Genomic DNA, 8,427 nt, shown 5'->3' on the forward strand with positions numbered 1-8,427 from the left:
GTATAAAGAGAAATAACTAAATATAATGTAAGCATTTAAATGCATTTTTCCACCAGACTCCATTTAAATAAAATAGCAATTTCATGATTATTAAACACACTTCATTTATACTCAATAGAAAAAGAAAAGACTGTTCCAACAACAATCACCACTGTGGTTTGGTTGAAATAAACTCTTAATTCACCCATTTCCATGTGGAAATATGCTGGCTCTATACACACTAAGAGTCCTGATTATTTACATGGAGTCTGGTGGGTTTGGTGATGGTGCTTTCGGGGCTGTTTCATGTTAAACTAAAAGGATCTTACTCTTTAACTAAAAGGTCTATCTCTGTAGGGATCCTTTCATAATGTTGTCAGACTCTCAGAATAATAATCTGAGTATGTCAGCAGCAACAACAGAATTTTTAGTGGATGGAAACTTTACCTTTTAATTAGGAGTTTAAACACAGACACAACAGGAAGAATAAATCCATCAAATCAAGTCACAAATAATCAGCATGTGGCCTTGTTTTATTTCATTCATTTAGCATTTAGTTGCTCCACATTCCCAGACATTTAAAACAATTCAATCATTGAGGTTATTCTACAAGTCAGATGAATAAATCAGCTGTTTACTATCTGACCTGGTCTGTTTCCTGCTGCTCCATCATTCTTTAGTGTCTGCCAGTTCACTTGTGTTCAATGATGGAGACGGATGAACAGAGCCGTGCTCATGTATGGAATAAATAACTATATCAAACAGATGCTCCGCTTATACTTTAAAGTCAAGTTCAAGTCAGTTAACTTAACACCCCCCATCCGTTTTTTTTTCACAAATCACTCTGCACACATGTTATACTTTCAAATCCTCAATTCAAACTACAAAGAAAAATAAAATTAGATTTTATAATAATATTAATCCTTAGAGTTTTTGGGACAAAGAGTCTATGTACATGAAGGATTGTTTGTTCCACAATGACAAAACTATCATATCTACAGAGTGTCAGTTACTGGTTTTTAAGAGAACTAAAATCCAAACTTTAAGAGTCTGACTGGCCAACAGGAATAAAAGACGGGAAAAGCAATAAGATGAGACAGACATTAGGCAGAAAGGTTGTAACCCTAGTGCTACCAAAGCAGAAGGTAATAGCAGAACCATTAAAAGGTCAAGGAAGTAAGGTCAGTATTGGGATGAAAACAAGTCAGACATTTAGAAACTTTGGTTTTTGTCATCACACAAGGCTAACTGATTATGAATTATTGATATAATCAAGTGTAGCAGTCATCAACATCTGTCCTTGTTTTAAGACAGCTGTGATGCTCCACCAGATGTTCCAGCTGCAGTCAGTTAGCTGCACATGTCCAAACTGCAGCTTGATGCAGAATCAACAGTAGCAGTTAACAGGCTGTTGTTGTACCTCACATTCCTCCTGTTTAACAACACTGGGTGTAGAATTCTATCTTTGGATTGGGTTCTAGGAGTTGAGCATCACCATGGTACATCGGTAAGAATGCATGAAGGACAACAGGTGTTTCCGTTTAAGCCATTTATTTACTCTGCACACATTAGGGGCGAAAGCAGATGATGAGGCTTGACGGTTATGTGTTTTTTTCTATAAATGATAAACAGAAAGACAAATTACAATACAGTTAATCAACATATAACATCAAGTAACTTAACGATTAAATACCTAAACAAACAATACATACAAGTACTCTTACCCGAGGGGGTGAGGGGTAGGCCTACCACTGCTTAAATTATAGAGTACTATATACAGACAAACATTAATTGAACAATTACATAGGACATTGCACTAAATCAGGTTGAGGATACTTGTATTTCCTAAAGGCTACAATTAAATCATGTGCACTGCGCACTTACACACAATATTACTCCTGTAGCCTCAAGGCAAACAGGCAAGATGACAATTCAGCATTTAGCAATATACACTGATCAAGCATTAAATCACATCCACTTCCAAATAACCATTAAAGTAACAATATATGAGGAAGGCAGTAAACTCACTTGTTTAAGCACGACCATAGGATTTGCATCTGAGTTGTTGAGAGCCCTCACATGCTGCCTCATGTTGCTGACAGCCAGAACAAAGGAAATGGGTGGTACTTATAGAGTAGGCCATGATTAGTAGTGAATGAAGTCAGGTGAGTTTGGACCATGATTGGGAATGAATGAAGTCAGGTGAGAATGATTGAGTCAATGCCATGAAAGTGGGCCAATGAATAGTATGGCTCTATTCTACAGCCGCCCCCAAATCCTATAGGGATTTGCACTCCCAAGAGTCATACTATGAGGAGTGATCTGGGGGTTCATCAGGTATTGCAGGAAGCTTAACCAGCCGGGAAAATGGACGGACATAGGACTTGTTTCCTACCGCTACTTCAGCCGTCCTGACATGACCATCCTTACTTGGCAGCACCTTCATAAATGCGACCAACAGGCCATAGAGCCCTTGGAAGTTGGGGATCCATGATCATAACTGTATCAACATGCATCTCCCCCTTATGGGTTTGCCACTTCTGTCTGCCTTGGAGGTGGGGTAGATAGCGTTTGATAAAATGAGACTAGAAGTGATCAGCCAACACTTGGCTATGACGCCACTGCCGTCGACTGATGAGTTCAGAGCTTGGATAAGAGACCAGAGGCAGAGAGGAGTCCCGCCGCCCCATCAAAAGAAGATTTGGGGTCACAGGGTCGGGGTCTGCAATATCCGAGGAAACGTGGCCAAGAGGTTTGGAGTTGAGGATATTTTCAACCTCTATCAACAGAGTGATCAGGACTTCTGCCGTGACCAGTTGAGCACCAAGGGAGCTTTGCAGGACTTGTTTGACAGAACAAATTTCCCGTTCTCAGGTTCCTCTGAAATGTGGGGCATACGGGGGGGTTAAAACGAAATTGAATCCTTTGTTTCTCCAGTTGAACTTGGAAGGATGGACTAAGTTCCTTTGCGGCCTCTCTAAGTTCCCTCTCTCCTCCCCCCTTGAAATTGGTGCCCTGGTCAGACCAGAGTTCAAAGGGAGTGCCCCTGCGGGCAGTGAAGCGACGGAGGGCCATGAGGAAAGAATCTGTGTCAAGACTACAAAGGAGGTCCAGGTGCACACAGCGAGTTGTCAAACACTTAAATATAATGCCCCATCGCTTTTCAGTCCGACGTCCAAGCTTTACATTATACGGTCCAAAACAATCCATTCCTGTTAAATAGAAGGCAGGCTTGTGAAGCCGTAGACGTGCTACTGGGAGATCTGCCATCCTGGGAACCACTGGCTTTGCCCGCCACCGTTGGCACTGAACACAACCACGTTGGTACTTCCGTATTGCCTCTCCCTCTCAAAATCCAGAACCGCCTTCGGAGCTCCGCGAAAACTCTTTCAGGACCAGGGTGTTTCAACCTTTCATCATACTCCTGAATGAGCAGCTTAGACACTGGGTGTTTAGGATCAAGGACGATGGGGTGAGTAGCATCCGGTTCCTGTTCACTCCACCGAAGTCTGCCTCCAACACGAATGAGGCCTGTGTCGGGGCAGATTTCTGGTGCAAGAGTGAGCAGGTGACTGGTTGACAGTAGGGGTCTCTGAGCCTTAAGATGAGCAAGATTTTCTCTGAAGCTATCCATCTGCGCCTGACTCAATTTTCATTTCCACCTGAAGGTAATCAACTGATGGAAGGGTTACATTGGTATCTGGAGTATGTGTTAACAAGACTGAGGCATCGAGGAGGGCTTGGTAAGTTTTGTAAGAGCTGAAATCTGGGACAGATCGGGTAGTGGCAACTTCGCCACAAAAGGAAGGCTTAATTTCAAGCTCGTGGTGTTCTACATCCTTCTTGGAGCTCTCAGGGATTTGGGGCAGAAAGATGATAAAGGAATTGAGGGCCTTGGCTCCACCGGTTAAGCTGCTGAATCTCTACCAGTGGTTTACCCCTGGTGAGGTCATCAGCTGGGTTGTTGACTGAATTGACATACCTCCAGTCTTGGCAGTTGGTAAGTTCTTGTATTTCGGACACTCTGGTACCAACGAAAACTTTAAAGCGGCATGAGTCTGCTTGCAGCCAAGCAAGGACTGTGGTAGAGTCCGACCACAGGATGGTAAGTCGAATAGGAATAGTCAGTTCTGTTCTGAGGAGGTCACAAAGGCGAGCACCTACTAGAGCTGCACAGAGCTCTAGTCTAGGAATCTGACTGTTGTCTCTTTGGTGCCACACGAGATTGGGCAAGCAAGAAGGAAACTTGGACTTGTTCCGCTTCGCCCTCTGAGCGAAGATACGCAACTGCTCCATAGGCTGATTCCGATGCATCACAGAATATATGGAGGTCTTGTTTAGAGGGGGAGGGGATGCCGCTAGATGTATAGCATCGAGACATAGTCACTGTCGGTAAAATTGACAATTCGGTCTTCCAGGCATTCCATGCAGAGAGTAAATCAGAGGGCAACAGGGGGTCATCCCATTCCCGTCTCTTGTCCCACAGCCGCTGAATCAGGACCTTTGCTCTGGTGGTGTAAGGGATAAGATACCCCACGGGGTCATAAAGGCTAGCAAGGACATGATAAATGTACCGCATTGTTGTGGTGGATGATTGTGTTGCCTGACCTCAGTAGCCTAGGCAATCTGTTCGGCAGTTCCACTGAAGCCCAAGAGTGCATTCTGTTGGGGGTGTAGTGTCTTTGGACAGCCAAAACTCGCTGTTCTCGGATCTTGCATCTGAGGGTAAGTGACTAATGACCATTGGGTCATTACTAGCCCACTGTCGAATGTTAAACCCTCCAGATGACAGGATAGACCTCAGCTGATCAAGAGTCTGTTGAGCCATGGCAACAGTGGGGAAGCTTTGGAGGCAGTTGTCAACGTAGAATCCTTTCCACTGAATGTCGCACTGAATCATTTGGCTGAGTATGACTTTCAACATGTCTTTGGAGGGCAAAGGTAGCGCAGCAAGGGCTACATGTAGTCCCAAAGGGCAGGACCTACCATTGGTAGATGGTTGGGGGTGAATCAACTTTCATATTTCGCCAGAGGAAAAGTAGGAGGGGCTTATCTTGGAGCAAAAACCGAACCTGATGAAACATGCTCTTTATGTCACCACTGATGGCAACAGCTTGCTCTCGAAAGCGGAGTAAAACTCCCAGGAGGGAAGGCCCCAATGTAGGTCCAGGTAGTAAGGTCTTATTCAGGTGTTGGCCTTTGTATTCAAACGAACAGTCAAAGACGAGACGATTCTTTGCATTTTATGGGTTACCATATGATGGGGTATATACCATGCCTCTCGGGAGCCTTCCACATGCTCTGCTGTAAGTCTTGTCACATGACCTGCCTCTTCCAGTTTAGACACCTTAGAGTTATAGGCTGCCGCCTTTTTTGGAGCCTTTCCCAACTTTGATTCAATGGCACGCAGCCTGGCCATCACCGCCTGTGGAGAAGCATTTAGGAGAGGCATATTTGGTATTCTTAGGAGAAGTGTGGCATAGCGATGGACTCCATCCACCAAGACCCTCTCTGTGGCTGCCTCGAGCAAGTTAACGGCTTGGTTATCCAGTTTGGACCGTGTGGCGGCCCTTTCATTGCGATGAGGGACTGCATCCAATTGCCAGAGCCGTTCCACATTTTGGTACAAATCATTTGCGTTAGAGGTAATAGAGATATGGTAGCACTTGGAAACAGAAGGGAGAGGTTCTATCTCCCTTGTTGGGCCTTGCACTGTCCAGCCAAGGCGAGTCTTGACTGCCGCTGGTGCTCCTGGTGGGCCAAATCGGACTGGGGCTATAGGTGAAATCAAATGATTATGATCTGAGCCAATTAGAAGTAGTGGGGTCACCTGATGCATTGGTGTCAATGCTAGTCCACGTAGGTGTTTATATCTCCTTTGAAGGGAAAGAACAGGGTTTGTATGCTCAGACAGTGCAAAGCGGTCAGCTGTGAAAGCATGGTTGATGTGAAGTTCACCAGGACTGGAGGCAAAGCTCACTGGCCCCCTGAAGTATCTCCACTCCTTGCCTTACTGTTCTAAGGGCTAAGTCCTCTGGTTCCCCATCAAGCTTAAGACGTTGAGCTGCTTTTGCAAAAGAATAGTTCGCTCTGACCCATCATCTAAAAGTGCAAAGGTCTCCAGGGTGCGACTGCAATTCCTCAGGATGACTTTGACCAGTTTCAAAAGGACATGACCTGTGTGACTCGGGCGATCAAGGTACAGGGTCTGAGCCTAGGAATTGACAAGGTAAGATTTGCCTCAGATCTGGTATTGATTTCGCACAATATCTGTAGATGTCTCCTCTTACATGTATTGCAGTCCCTGTTTAGTGTGCACTTAGCTGCAACATGGGGTCGGGCTCAGCGCCAACATCTCTTATTTTCCTTGATCCAGACTATGACTTGTTGCCTGTTTAGGGCTTTGAAATCGGCACATTGGCTTATGTGATGACTTGTGGAGCTACAATAGGCACAAGGGGACCTTGAAGACATTTGGCGCTCACCAGTGCTGTTAGTTCCATGGAGTATAGTTGTGGTTGTGTGGGAGGAGTGTTGTGGTGGTCTTTTTGATCGAGAGGAATACGGGCCTATGTAATCCCGTCTAGGTTGGCAGCGGGACTCCATTTGCAACCATTCCGAAAAGTCGGTGAGGTCATAGTCGGCATGTACCTGGCTTCGGTGCATATGACGTTTGAAGCGGCTCACATGCTCGTTTGGGAGTTTTTCCAGTAGCCTATCTACGTGTGAACCACAGAGGAGTTCTGCATTGCCTTGGCCTGCCATAGTTCTTAGCAGCCCAATCAGCGCTTGGACCCGCAGAGCGAAGGCGTCAAGGCCATGACCGTCTCCAGGACGTACAGGAGGGAGTGCCATTATGTTCTTCAGTTCTCTGAGTGCCAACTGACGTGGTTGTCCATAACGTTCATCCAGGGCCTTTAGAGCTTCTGTGAATGGCTGTTGGGCATATGAATAGGCTGAGGCCAAGCGCTTGGCCGGGTCCACCTTTAGATGATCAAGAAGAATGTGAAACTTCCTCAGATTCATCTGGGTCAAGTAAATTGTTCAGTGCCATTCGCAACATCCTGTATTGTACCTCATCCTCTCTCGTTAGATCAGGGAACTTTGGTGCTTCAATTGGCCTGTAACGCCTAGAACGGCCAGCAAGTGGTGCTGCAGCTCCTCTGGAGGGGTCCAAAGTTCTAGACTGTAGTGGAAGGGGGGGAGAACTCCATGGGTAAGAGGTGACTGCCCTTCAGCCATGACAATGTTCACGACTCCGGCTCGAAGGACCACATGTAGAATTCTATCTTTGGATTGGGTTCTAGGAGTTGAGCATCGCCATGGTGCATCGGTAAGAATGCATGAAGGACAACAGGTGTTTCCGTTTAAGCCATTTATTTACTCTGCACACATTAGGGGCGAAAGCAGATGATGAGGCTTGACAGTTATGTGGTTTTTTCTATAAATGATAAACAGAGACACAAATTACAATACAGTTAATCAACATATAATATTCAAGTAACTTAACGATTAAATACCTAAACAAACAATACATACAAGTACCCTTACCCGAGGGGGTGAGGGGTAGGCCTACCACTGCTTAAATTATAGAGTACTATATACAGACAAACGTTAATTGAACAATTACATAGGACATTGCACTAAATCAGGTTGAGGATACTTGTATTTCCTAAAGGCTACAATTAAATCATGTGCACTGCGCACTTACACACAATATTACTCCTGTAGCCTCAAGGCAAACAGGCAAGATGACAATTCAGCATTTACCAATATACACTGATCAAGCATTAAATCACATCCACTTCCAAATAACCATTAAAGTAACACAATATATGAGGAAGGCAGTAAACTCACTTTTTTACGCACGACCATAGGATTTGCATCTGAGTTGTGAGGACAGAGAGCCCTCACATGCTGCCTCATGTTGCTGACAGCCAGAACAAAGGAAATGGGTGGTACTTATAGAGTAGGCTATGATTAGTAGTGAATGAAGTCAGGTGAGTTTGGACCATGACTGGGAATGAATGAAGTCAGGTGAGAATGATTGAGTCAATGCCATGAAAGTGGGCCAATGAATAGTATGGCTCTATTATACACAGGGCACTTTTCCCAGGTTGGTGAAAAGACTTGGGTGACCATATTTGGCAGGAGGTTTAGTGGTCCTCCCCTTAAGAAAATGTGACAACTTAAAAAAGAAAAATGCAATCTGACAGCATTGTGGAGCATTATTATTACCATATCTGTGTCTAAAACAGTTAGTTGTGATGCTCAGATTGATTTGACATTCACTTGGCTTCGGTACTGTCCAAAACTGCTGGAGTCTGTGATGAAGACTGAAGCTAAAAGTTCAGATATAATATTCACAAAGTCAACATTAATTAAAGTGTTTGGACTCCCAGTTTTTGTGTTGGCTGGCTGTCCCAGCTGATTTCTGCTGATTGGAAA

The 8,427-nt window shown here is 44.7% G+C and overlaps 1 long non-coding RNA gene across 1 annotated transcript; it reads right to left on the reverse strand.

The window, feature by feature from the left end:
• Positions 1–417: 417 nt before the first annotated feature.
• On the reverse strand, positions 418–5,656 carry LOC118495153. Its single transcript, XR_004897477.1, has 3 exons — positions 5,646–5,656; positions 5,486–5,488; positions 418–662 (listed from the first exon to the last, which is right to left on the reverse strand). It is a non-coding gene; the product is annotated as an uncharacterized LOC118495153 (long non-coding RNA).
• Positions 5,657–8,427: the final 2,771 nt, after the last annotated feature.

Source organism: Sander lucioperca, chromosome 5 (genome assembly GCF_008315115.2).
Source record: "Sander lucioperca isolate FBNREF2018 chromosome 5, SLUC_FBN_1.2, whole genome shotgun sequence".
Lineage (NCBI taxonomy): Eukaryota > Metazoa > Chordata > Actinopteri > Perciformes > Percidae > Sander > Sander lucioperca.